This window comes from Rhipicephalus microplus, chromosome 7 (genome assembly GCF_043290135.1).
Source record: "Rhipicephalus microplus isolate Deutch F79 chromosome 7, USDA_Rmic, whole genome shotgun sequence".
Classification (NCBI taxonomy): domain Eukaryota; kingdom Metazoa; phylum Arthropoda; class Arachnida; order Ixodida; family Ixodidae; genus Rhipicephalus; species Rhipicephalus microplus.
Window position 1 is genome coordinate 158,585,260 of NC_134706.1, and position 13,880 is coordinate 158,599,139.

General features: G+C 47.3%; 1 pseudogene; it reads left to right on the forward strand.

The window, feature by feature from the left end:
* Window positions 1-970: 970 nt before the first annotated feature.
* Window positions 971-2,044, forward strand: LOC142767911 (uncharacterized; annotated as a pseudogene).
* The last annotated feature ends 11,836 nt before the right edge of the window (window positions 2,045-13,880 follow it).

Here is a 13,880-nt window from a genome sequence, read left to right on the forward strand (position 1 = left end):
CTAATCTGGCTTCTAGTCCTTGTAGATGCAGCATAAATAACAAAGGTGACAAAGAACATCCCTGTAGAAGCCTGCGTTGTATCTCTGTAGGTTGAGATAGCTGTTTTCTTATTTTATAACTACAAACGCCACCTCAAATCGAAAAAAAGAAAGATAAGATAAACACGCGTAACGTTTATTTTTCAGCCTTTTCCCTGTTAAAATCTAAAATGTTAAACACTATTCGCAATTAGCGCCTATAGAAACGTCTGCATGCTTCAATGCAGACGACAAATCGGTTGATATCCGAGCTTTACGAGCAGCTTGCTAAGCCGTTATCTTGTTTGGACAGCAAAAAAGCCTGCATCATATTTGTGTACAGTGCGGTACTCTGGAAGCTGTCTATTTTGCCGGCTAAACGAAATTTCCAATCTGACATAAGATAGCCGCCGTCCATTCAGCTGTCTATTAAGCTGTCTACGTTGAGTATTGGAACAGGCCCTTAAGAAGCAAATGTTACAGGAGTAGGGCCAGCCCCACCAATGCCATCTATCCCTAAAATTTTGTGAATTAGAAATTTGAAGCAGCTTTATAATTATAACATGACGTCGCCAAGCTTATTTTACCAGAGAAAATGTTAACACTTTTTTTCTAGAGGGAAAATTTTTAATAAAAAGTTAGAGCGATTTCGCCCTAGTGGTATAAAGCGTGAAGGATGTGCAGAGCTGGCCAGCCTTTTTGTTTCTTGTCAGTGAGCGAACGTGCAGTGTATCGGCTCGCCAATGTTCGGCGGGGACGAAGCCTTGATCATCATACCCGGACAAAACCAGCATGGTGCGATCCTGAACACCAAGCGGCACAACTGGATACCCACTTCGTCCAGGTGGGCTGTTTTCTTCCAAGTTTACGGCCGTTTGTATAACGACCACGGAGGCGCCGTGGTTAGCGTCGCCGGTGCTCGGCTCAGTGCATTATGCCCTTTGGGTGAAACATGCCTGATTCTGCGCTTCAACTGCGCGGATATGACCCCGAGGCGATGGCGTGGACCTCTGTCCCCACCAACAGTAACCCAAGCTTGACGATTTCTCCGAAAATGTGAAGCCAAGCCTTGATTCAAGCGGTGGAAGGCCGCTCCCAGAACGAAGCCAAGACGAAGGCGTCTGATGCCACTGTGGCCGCCGGTTCTTCAGTTGACATCACGAACGCTCCCACGACGCACGCCACGGTACGCAAGGGCAAGACATCCACGAACTGGAAGCCGCGTCCAATTTCGAAACCTGCTCCCGAAGACTATGTTACAGTAATCAAACCCAGAGAACGCGTTTCTCTTCTCGACGTCATTACGGAAACCGACTACGGCACGGCCATCTCAGCAAACCTCGGACCGGAGCGGGCGCGCGGAATCTCTGTGCTGCCATCGCGAGACCAAAACATTATTATCGTGCATGCCCCGGACATCGAGGCGCCGGACCTGCTCATCAGGGACTTTGCAGTGAATTCGAAGAAAGGGTCAGTACCACTCCAGGGTTACCTAAGACAAGACAGCGGTAACATCTGCCAGGAAGTGATCGTGGTCCGTAACACAGACACCACGGAAACGCTTGAACACGGAGTCTGCTGGCGTGCCGGCACCATTGTGGAAATCCGAAAATTCGGAACATATAACAAGGCACGCGTCACCGTCGCGGGTAAGATGATGCCTGGTTACGTTCGCTATGACGATACGGTCATCTCCGTGCAAAACTACCAAAAAACTATCCTGCCCTGCAGCCAGTGTGGAGTCGTCGGGCATCGCACGAATGCATGCCCAAATATCCAGCCTAACACATGTGTACTCTGCGGACTCCATGCTCCGCTATTGGAGGGGGGGTGGACCCTTCACGTGTGTGTTCCCTGATTTTCCATGTGTGGTGGCACCCATGCCACTGACTCTCGCGAATGTGCGGCCAAATTCCGAACACCGAAGATAACCTCCCCAATAGGCAGCGAAAAGAAACCGCCACCCACGAACTGGAAATTCATGGGAAACTTTTCAACGAGCACGAGAATCTACTCCAAAAGATAAACGAGATAGCCAGGATGATCCAAGTTCCTGAGGTCAGCGATCACGACCTTGAAGCTTATCATCGCCTTCCGGCGAAGGCAAATAAGACCCCCGCCATTATCATACGTTTTCAAAGCCAAAAGCTGAGGGATATGTGGCTGCAGAAAAGGCGATTACTAAAGGAAAAGGATGCAAACATATACTTTTCGGAAAACCTAACGCGCAGGGCAAGAACACTATTGTGGACTGTGAAGCAATGGGCTCGCGATAATGGCTTCCGTTACGTGTGGTATGCAAACGGGAAAATCTTCATCCGCAGGAAAGATGGCGAACCGTCCCATGTTGTCAGGGACGCGAGTCAGCTGGCTAATTTTACTGTGGTTAGGCACGTTAGCACATAATATGTGAACATCACGTCAAAATGGCTAACAATAGATTCGTGTTGCCTTGCAACATTCGCAGCGTCATGCCTACCGATTGGTTGGGCTCATCAGTGAAATGTTTTCATTTGAATGTACGATCACTGAACGATAAGGCTGATGAACTGCAAATTTTGTTAGACAGTTTTAACCTGTCTTTTGATTTCGTCATGGTATCTGAGTCATGGCTGAGCAGTAGCTTTTGTTTGCCATCATTTTCCACATTTGCCGTCAATCGTAATGTGGGTCGTGGTGGAGGTGTTTGCATTTTCGTTAATAAGAAAATCGAATGTGAATTGATCTCGGAACTTTGTTGCATGTCATCTGCTGTTGAGGTTGTTTCTGTATTGGCAAATAATACCGTTTATTCAGTGTTCTACCGACCACCCAGTGGAGATGTTGACGTATTTTTTGAGTACATTGAATCATATATTTCTTTTACTTCTGCGCATCACTATGATGTCATTATGGGCGGTGATTTTAATATAGACATGATGTCTAATTCTGCCCATGCAATTGATTTTGATGTGCTGTTAAGAAGTTTTGGCTTCAGTATTGTTACTAAGCTTCCTACTCGTATAACTACTAACTCAGAAACACTGATTGACCTGTTTATTACTAATATTAACAATTCTGTTATACATTCAGGGGTAATCTGTTGCGACTTAAGTGACCACATGGGCATTTATTTGTTTTTTCAGAAAAAGCAGCCTAGATCTAAACACACATGTACCCCAATGGTTCAGTACGTCACACCTAATGCTCTTGAAAATTTTCACAGTGAAATGTCACTTATGTCATGGAGTGATGTGTTCAATGAAACTAATGCAGAGGCAGCTTATGAAAAGTTTCTTAGTAAATTCTGCGGTGTTTATAATAGGCACTTTCCGCTAAAAAAGAAACGTACTATGAAAAAGATAAGAAAACCTTGGATATGTAATGAACTTCATACACGCATTAAACAGAAGAATAAACTCTATAACACATACATCGCCTCCAAAAGCACACAGCTGTTTCAAGAGTTTAAAAGCTACAGAAACAAGTTGACCAGTGACATCCGAAATGCCAAAAAGCGATATTATGAAAAACAATTCGAAAATTCATTTCGGCATCCTTATAAACTATGGAAACAAATCCGTTCTCTGGACGCTAATTTCATTGAGGATACGCATTTCGACAAGATCACTCATAAAGGAGAAGATTACACAGGGGAAAAATTAGCTGAGGCATTTAGTTTGCACTTCGCAAGGGATCATTCTACACCACATAACTCACAAGACACCCCTACTGCCAGATGTTCATCTACTCTTTTTCTTGAACCAGTAGGTGAGAGTGAAGTAACGCAAACGTTTCTTGAGCTTTCAAACAGTACGTCATGTGATTTAAACAACATACAAATTCGTCCAGTAAAATATGTCATTGAATTAATCTGTGTGCCGCTTACACATATCTTTAATTTGTGTCTGCAAACCGCTACATTTCCTTCGGCTATGCAAATAGCAAAAGTAATTGTGCTTTACAAAAAGGGAGACAAAAATGACTTTAGCAATTATAGGCCAATTAGTATCCTTCCTGTTTTTTCTAAATGTCTGGAAAAAATCATACTGAAACGCATGGACAAGTTTTTACAATCTAACAATATTATCAATGATTCTCAGTATGGATTTAGAAAAAACCGTTCTACGGAAATTGCTTTGATTCATCAAAAAGAATATATTCTTGATAAATTAGAAAAAAATAAGTTCGTGTTAGGCATTTTTGTAGATTTTACCAAAGCATTTGACTGCATAGTACACAGTATCTTATTTAGAAAATTGGATTTATGTGGTATTAGAGGGCACGCTTTAGATTTAATAAAATCCTATTTATCTCATCGGAAGCAGTACGTTCAAATCAGCAATTTTCAGTCCAAAACGCGTGATATTACAGCCGGTGTGCCACAGGGCAGTATACTTGGGCCTCTTCTCTTTAACATTTATATTAATGATATTGTGAACATTGATGATCAATCCAGGTTTATTATTTATGCGGATGACACTACAATCCTTTTGTCAGCTGATACACACAATGAGCTATCTTCCCGTGGTAACAATGTATTAGGTAAGCTAGAAGTTTGGACAAAGGAAAATGCACTGTCAGTTAATGTAAATAAAACTAAAGCTATAATTTTTAATTCTATTAATAAAAAATCTGATACTTTAGTACATTTGCTGTATAAATCCCAGCCAGTTGAAATTGTCAGGTCAATAAAATCACTAGGAGTTTATTTCACACTACATTTGCAATGGAATGATCATGTCCACAACATTTTATTAAAAGCATCGAGAGCGGTTGGTATACTTTGGCGACATAAATCTGTTTTACCTTTAAAGGCAAAGCTTGCTATATACCACGCTTTATTCCTTTCACACTTGAACTACTGCACGTTAGTGTGGGCGACAACGACTAAAACTAATTTAAGAAAAATTTCATCACTCCATAATAAAATCCTCCGTCTAATTTACAACCTTCCTCACAGACATACAACAGATCACTTGTTTAGTGAACATGAAATCATCAATGTTTATCACCTATACATTTACAGGCTTTTACGCCGCTATAAGATCGAACAAAAAAAACGTTCATTTACTATCACAGATATCGCTTCCATGATACGTTATCAATCAAAGTACCCTCACCGTCATCAACCACCTTGGATGCTTCCTCGTATAAGAACTAACTATGGACAACAAAAAATTACTTATCAGCTACCGTTACAATTAAACAGGTTATATTCATCAGGTGTTAACATAGCAGATATCACCCTTTCTCAACTTCGCCAATATCTTATTAACACTCCTGACAATTAAGACCTTATCTTCAAAGTTCGTAGATAACAACTAGGGAAAACAATAAACAAAAACACAAAGGATGAAAATGCAGTCACCGCTGCATGTAAATAATATGTTTAATGTATTCGTGCTTACATATTGCGACTTTTGATTTATATTACTATATATGTTTATTGCACTGTGTCTGTGTGGGTTTTTTTTTTTCTTGAAGGCTTTATCAATTCTAATTTTGTTAATGTTGTGTATTTTTGTCAGCTGTGGTGTTCTGTTGCCGCCACCGCCACTGCCTTATGTACATAGGGGGGTGAGAACTTAGTCAAGCGGATAATCGCTTTTATTCTCACCCCCTCCATCAACTGTGTATTGGTGGAAATAAACCATTATTATTATTATTATTAAGAAGAGAAGCCGCCATCATGGGTTACCCAGCAACCATCCTCACCAGGACAACTCAAAAACTGAAAAGCCAGTACCACCTTTTGGGGGTGCTGGATTGCGTGTCGATGGAGTCTCAACTACTCGATGACCCCGAGAAACGAGCTAAGGAGGCGCACGGCAAGACTGGGGCCTTGGTCAAGGTCGTTAAAAATGAGCAACAGGTGAGCAGTCCGGGTGGTGCTGCCTGTCATGCCTTCCTTCCCAATCACTGTACATTGGCCCGGAGTGCAGAACAAAAATAAATAGTAGCCCTAAGGGCACACAACTACATGCTACTAAAGAAAATTATGCAGTTAGAATCTAAAATCAACCTGCTTCCTTCTTCCCTCTCCTGCCCTGTGAATGAGGTAATGAAAAGTGAGCTCGTGGCCCCAGAGGCGGCAATAAGCGCGAGCACCGCATTCCAGTCGTGTATCGAAGCCCGTATCCGAACCATAGACGCCCGAATCGCCATTGCGGAAAACAAAATATCAGTAATGGTCACCGCCATGTCCAAATTGCAGGAGGCGATCCCCAATATGTTTCTTGCCCAGCAAATTTCGCATTCCTCGCACCCCTCGCAATGGATTGGCGGTCCCTACAAGGACGTATCTGGCCGCTCAGTTAAAACTTCTAGACGCAACATTGAGATAGATGTAGATGACAGCTGCTTGCTCTCCGGTGTTGAGGATCCCTCTCTCTCTCTGTGAATGTTGGTTCCGGAGCAGCGCCTCAGCAATCTCACCTCAGCCTAACTCCCCATGGAGAGCAGTTCTTAGGTCAGGCGCTTCCCGAAAACCAATTCGGCCGCCTCTTCTAATATTGTTCAGTGGAATATTCAACGCTTTTGGTCCCACATGAAGCGGACGCATCTTCGACTTTTTCTATCAACCCTTGACTCACTTCCGGCGGTAGTTGCCCTCCAGGAGCCAGAGAATGGCGCCACTTCTAGAAATTACATTACTTTCTAGAAAGACCCTTCTTCCTGCGTCTGTGTGAATGAAAATTTTACAGCTAACCCTGTCCATATAGAACTTCAAACTGGGTATTCCTACCTGATAGTGAAACTTCTTCCGCTCAAGAAACAAGATGCACCACTTCACGTACTTAACCTATATTGTTCCCCCAGGTATAAAAAAGTAAATTTTGCAGCGCTCTTTAGTCGTGCCAGGAAGGCTGCCGGCAGGGATCTCTGGTAATCGTGTGTGAATTCAACGCTCAAACCACATTTGGGAGATATGTGCGTGAAAAGAAGCGTGGGCGCAAGCTTGCGTCCACACTGGGCTTCACTCTTCACCCTTACTCTGCACATCCAACGAGGGTAGGCAGCTCGGTGACTCGGAACACGTGTCCGGACCTTACCTTCACCAAAAACATTAGACATGCAGACAGGGCATACATGGAGGAAACTCTAAGCAGTGAGCATTGCATACTCAACACCACCGTCACAACCTAACCAATGGCAAAAACCTATGCCCAAGCCCGCATACCCGACTGGACAAAGTTTTGGAAAACCTACACTAATCTGGTCTCTATTCGCGAAACAGGTTACCACGCAATGTCACAAGTATTGGTCTCACGCCTTCGTTCGACAGAAACTCAAGTTCGACTCTCGGAGGCTACGCCAGGGGGGGGGTGGAGAATCACCCCCTTCACATCTGGGAGGCACGGCACTGCCTCGTCCCCAGATGGCACTACCAAAAACACTATCGGAAAGTAAAAATGTGCATTGCCGAGCTCACTCAACAAGCGGCTGAGTACGCGGCCCAGCTCGCGGGCACGAATTGGGTAGACCGATGCAACACGCCTGCAAGACAAATGTTCAGCTCGAACGCTTGGCGTCTCTTTCGCGGCTTGATTGAACCGATCCAAACCAGAGCCGAGAGAAAAACATCTCCAACGGACAATCCATGCCTTCGAAGGAGACACCTCAAAATTAGCATGCAAACTACGCGATCAATACCTATGTGTTCGACATGACTCCCAAGGAACAGCGTACTCGTAAGCAGGTTCTGAGAACGCGGAGCTGGATCAACCGTTCTAGCTTCATGACCTGAAGGTGGCCCTGACTAAAATGAAGCGAGGAACGGCGCCAGCGAAAGACAACGTAACAGTGAAATTACTTGCCAACCTTCCCGACCCGGCCTACGAAGCACTCCTCGGGTAAATAAACTCAATATGGCTTGGTGAAACAACCCTTCCAATCGAATGGAAGACTGCCCTGATCACTTTCATTCCGAAAGCAGCAAAGCCATAAACACGGACAACCTTCGCCCCATCTCTCTCACGTTTTGCGCAGGAAAGCTGATGAAGACTATGGTGCTAGATCGCTTGCCCGCAGAGGTCCGCACAGGATGTGCTGCTTCAACTACATCACGAAATTCTAAATCCTGTTGAATGCCCTCTTAATGACAAGGCAGTACTCGCCCTTGATTTGAAGGGGACCTTTGACAATGTCGCACATGACATAATGCTGAAGCACCTTTCCCAAACCAACTGTGGACACAACATGTTTCAATACATTCGACAATTCCTCTCTGACCGACAGTCATACACCCGAATATAAGATGAAGAACACGGCCCCTATCAATTAGGTACGAAAGGCACCCCACAGGGTGCGGTCCTCTCACTCCTACTGTTAAGTCTGGCTATGATGAACCTCCCGGCTCAGTTGTATATTGTTAAAGGCATACAGCAGGCGCTGTATGCCTACGATATTACCATGTGGGCTGAACACTGCTTGATAGGGGACATAGAAGCCAACCTGCAGCAAGCAGCGGAGATCGTGGGCACCTACGCCCACTGCTGCGACCTCCAGTGCTTCCCGACCAAATCAGAATTTGTGCACATACGCCCCTCGGCAAAGTGCACTACCAAAATTGAACTCTTCTTACGAAGCGGACCCATCCCAGAACACGATGAGATCAAAGTACTCTGATTATCCTCAAACTTCGCCGAGTCGATACAGCTGACAAAACTGCGTAAGGTGGGCGACCAGGTGGGCCGTATGGTTCGCCGTATGGTTCGCCTGTTGGTCAGATGTAGTAACCCGCTTGGCTAGCTTGCGGCACTCTTCTGCGTAACGAGCGGCTTCCGAGACAGGCTTGTATTCGGAGGGATCTGGCGAGTATGGCAGTAAAGTGTCAATGGTGTGCGATGATTGGCGACGATAGAGGAGAAAAAATCGGGAAAACCCGGTAGTGACTTGCGTAGAGGTGTTATACTCGTATGTCACAAATGGGAGAACGAGGTCCCAGTTTGTTTGATCAGAAGCGACATGCGTAGCGAGCATGTCCCCCAGAGTACAATTAAACCGCTCTGTCAAGCCGTTTGTCTGTGGGTGGTAGGCTGTACTCTTCCGGTTTACAATATGGCACTGTTGAAGAAGTGCTTGGATTACATCGGAGAGGAAAACACGCCCTCAGTCACTGAGGAGTTCTCGAGGAGGACCATGACGAAGCACAAAACAATTGAGTATGAAAGTTAGGACGTCTTGTGCTGCAGCTGTGGGGAGAGCAGCAGTTTCAGCGTACCGTGTTAGATGATCCACTGCCACGATAGCCCATCGGTTGCCTGCCATTGTTAATGGTAGAGGTCATTTCCTACACGGTCGAATGGGGGGTCTGGGCATGGAAGTGGCTGCAATAAACCTGTTGCAGGATATGGCGGGCTTTTCCGCCGCTGACATTCGTGGCAGCCGCGAATGAACTGGCGGACGAAGGTAAACGTTCCGCACCTGTAATACCTGTTTCGTAGGCGCTCGTAGGTCTTGAAAACAGCGGCGTGAGCCCAATGCGGGTCGAAATGAAACGACGCGCAGATGGTAGAGCACAGCGTTCGGGGAATGACTAGAAGCCATTTCCTACCATCTGCTGAATAGTTGCGCCGGTACAAAAGGTCATCCCGAATACAGAAGTGCGGAGCCTGGCGGCGCTGGGTTCGAGTGGTTGGAAGTGTCGGTGCCTCCGATAACGCGTCAAGAAGCGAAGCGATCCATGGGTCATTGCGTTGTGCAGAAGAGATGGTGTCCTCGTCAAGAGCTGACAACGTGTTGTCCGAGGAAACAGATGCAACGTCCGGGGGTAGGCGAGATCGTGACAGTGCATCAGCTTCGGTATGCTTGTGGCCGGAACGATATACAACACGAATGTCATATTCTTGAAGCCAAAGAGCCCAACGGGCAAGACGACCCGATGGGTCCTTAAGCGAAGATAACCAGCATAATGCGTGGTGGTCCGTTACTACATCAAAAGCACGGTCATAAAGGTATGGGCGGAACGTGACAAGCGCCCAAACAATCGCCAAGCATTCTTTCTCTGTGACGCCGTAGTTTGATTCACCCTTGGTGAGTTCTCCTGGCGTAGGCGACGACATACTCGGCGAATCCAAGCTTGCGTTGTGCGAGAACCGCACCGAGGCCGACACCACTGGCATCGGTGTGGACCTCAGTTGCTGCCGTAGGATCCTAGTGACACAGTATTGGTGGCGAAGCGAGGAGACGACGAAGGGTACAGAAGGCTTGGTCACACACAGAAGACCATGACGAAATATCAGCGGTGCTGCCTTTAAGTTCGGTCATAGGCGCAATGATAGAGGCGAAGTTGCGCACGAACCGGCGAAAGTAGGAGCATAACCCCACGAAGCCCCGTAACTGCTTCATAGTCGTTGGTTTGAGGAAGTCGGCGACAGCACGTAACTTAGCCGGGTCTTCAAGTATACCGTCCTTTGATACGACGTGCTCGAGAATCGTAAGTTGCCGAGCAGCGACGTGACACTTCTTGAGGTTGAGTTGGAGCTGAGCATTCTTCCGGCACGTGAGGACGTGTTTGAGGCGCTCGAGATGTGTTCCAAAGTCTGCCGCAAAGACGACAATATTGTCGAGATAGCACAGACAGATTTGCCATTTCGAATCCTGAAGAACTGAGTCCATCATGCGCTCCAAGGTGGCAGGCGCATTGCAGAGGCCGAAGGGCATAACATTAAACTCATATAGACCGTCCGGTGTCACGAAGGCTGTTTTTGGTCGATCGTCATCTGCAAGGGGGACCTGCCAGTACCCTGAGCGCAAATCTACTGATGAAAAAAACTCGGCACCTTGTAAAGTATCAAGGGCATCGTCAATTCTGGGTAAAGGATACACGTCTTTTTGAGTGATCTTATTTAGGCGCCAGTAATCCACGCAGAAGCGAACGGAACCATCCTTTTTTTAACGAGTACTACAGGTGAGGCACATGGACTTTGTGAAGGGTGAATGACGCCGCGTTGCAGCATATCGTTCACCTGTTCGGTAATAACTTGGCCTTCCGCCGCAGAAACACAATAAGGTCGCTGTCGTAGTGGAGCATGGTAGCCGGTATCGATGTAATGCAGACTGGTAGAAGTGCGGCCAAGTGAAGGTTGAACAACATCGAAAGATTCGCAGTACTGGTACAGCAGTTGGAGGAGTTCAGATAGTGACAGTACGTCTGCGATCGCCGAAACGAACACTTTCGAAGCCTGTAGATCAGAGTGGTTAAGAGCAATGACGGCGGCGAGGTCACTTTGGGCTGATTCTTGCGGCACGGTAAAATTTGTCCGTTGTCAATGGGCTGTACGCATCCAAGAGACTCGCCTTCAAACAGTTTGATGGTATGCGGAAAGGGATTGGTAAGGCAGAGAGCACTGGCTCTATTAGAAATTGAGAGGGCTGAATAAGAGAGCAGAAGTGGTTTCCGACTTAGAAAGAGGTTTGATGGCTCAAAAAATGCTACTTCATCACGCATGCCGTCGGAGACCACAAGGAGCAAAACACCTGTTGTCGGTGGAATGCCAGTGTCCTCTTTGACAACTAGCTTGTGCGCGGCTTGATTAGTGCGGTCGTAGGGCTGGTCGAACAACGGAAGCAGTTCAAGTTCGGAGCGGGCAGAATCTATAACGGCACGATTACGCGATAGGAAATCCCAGCCAAGTATGATGTCATGAGAGCACGAGGAAAGGACAGTTCTTGCCCCTTGAACTGCGACGGCTAGTTTCCCTCATTTTGAGGGGCCGGTCGTGGACGCATGGATGAGAAGAAGCGTCGATTGGGTGAAGGTGAGTGACGAGACGAAGTTGCCGGATAGTCACGGGAAGACGTGTTTGACTGACGATCCGAACTTTCATAACCAAAAGGGGGTCGGTCCAAGTAGTTGCTTCGTGGTCGGACGTCTGTATAGGCGGGCACGCGATGACGGCAGTATCGGGAGCTATGACCAGGGCCGCCGCCCGCAAAACAGGTCGGCCGGTTATCGCGCAATCGCCAGGCATTTGCAGCGAGGGGTGCCACCCACGCAGCATACGGCTGAGTCGAGGCTGTGGTTGCGAGGGGAGGAGCCCATGCGACGGAAGACTGAGTAGGAGCGGTGACATGTGGCAGTCCATTGAACGGCGAGGGCTGGTGTGGCTGCTGCCTCTTTACTGCGTCAGCATCAGTAAAAGGCGCGGTGACAACTTACTGCTGAAAGGGCACTGGCATAGCCTCGGCAATCTCGTGCTGAAGTGCATGTCGGAGCATGGGAGCTAAGGGTGTCGGTGGTGGCTCTTGCTGCTGCTGCGGGAGCTCTTGGCGCTGACAAAGCGGCATGAGGGCAAGCTGACGTGCGACCTCCTCACGCACAAAGTTTTTCATTTGTGCTAGAAGGCGGGAGTGGTCAGGTACGACGTCCAGTGCAGCGAGTGGTTGGTTAGGCTGAAATGGACGACGGGTGAGAGCTCGTTGCCGTCGCAATTCGTCGTAGTTCTGGCACAGAGTTACCACTTCAGACACCGTGCCAGGAGACTTCGCAAGGAGCATTTGAAATACGTCGTCATCAACACCTTTCATAATGTGCTGGATCTTGGCACTTTCGCTCATTGCAGCATCGACGCGCCTGCAGAGATCGAGTATGTCTTCGATATAGGCGGTAAACGTTTCGCCAGGTTCTTGTGCTCGTGAGTGCAGGCGTTGTTCGGCACGCAACTTTCGCACGGCAGGGCGACCGAAAACCGAGGAGGCCTGCTTGAAAGTGACCCAGTTTTCGAACTAGGATTCGTGGTTTGTGTACACAAGTCTCGCCACATTAGCCAAGTAAACGTTGACGGTGCTCAGCTTAGCAGCGTCATCCCACCTGTGTGGTTGGTTCACTGACTTTCTCGTAGGACGACCGCCAGTCCTCGACGTCCTGGTCTTCGGCGCCCGAAAAGATCGGGGGGTCTCTCTGGCGAACCGGGCCGGGACAAGTAGCGGCCGCGAGAGGTGCTGTCTGTAAGGCAGCGTCAACTTGCACGGTCGACGGCAGGGTGCGGGATCGGAGTTCTAGGGTGTAGGTGATGTAGTTACCCAGCACGATCCACCAAATGTAAAGGGGGTTTATTGAAGGACTGAGCAAGCGGGTGGTAACTCTAAAGGAACGCAGGCGGACCCAGATGACGGTGCTTGATCGCCGATCTCGTGCCTTCTTCTTGTGTTCATGATAGCTGACCTGATGGTATCAACGTCTTTCTTATTCACTACAGAAGTAGTATTTACCAAATTGAGGAAGTAGCAGAAGGTTATACTTTTATTTACAGCGCGCCAGAGCATTTCTCTTCTTTCCTGTTATTGCTTGCTGCATAAAAGCGTGCAAATGCGCGTTTGCGCTGTCGTCTTCGTCTTCCTAGCAATACGGACGTTGCAATATGTTCTCATCGAATAGTGTGACGGCCGATGCATGCAATGTTGAAATGTCTCTACCGAAATGAAAGTTCTGATAAACTATCGCCTGCGTGGCCCTGAATGGGCAGTCCCTAAAGACACATACAGCTAAGCAAAAAGCATCAGCTCAGTTTTTTACCAGTATTCACTACATTAGGTCGCTGAAGGTGCGCTAAGTATTGCTCCTGAATACTACAAATGCGCCTTCTGACTAGTAGCTCGTGCTGGCCGCACTGCACCGTCACAATGTTCACTGCGATTCATATGCACTGTTGGAGAACGAGTATAATGTAACACATCACAGCTGCAAAAAAAGAAAAAAAGTGCCACCATATCCACGAAGTGAATGATGATGAGTGGGCGAAGCACCGGAGGTAAACCTGGTAAACCATGAATCCTCTGTACATTTTGCCCACTCGATTTTATTACATCGCTCCCCCTAGCGTACGTCGCCACACTAAATCGAACGATTGCCTTCAACCAATGACACGCGCCATATG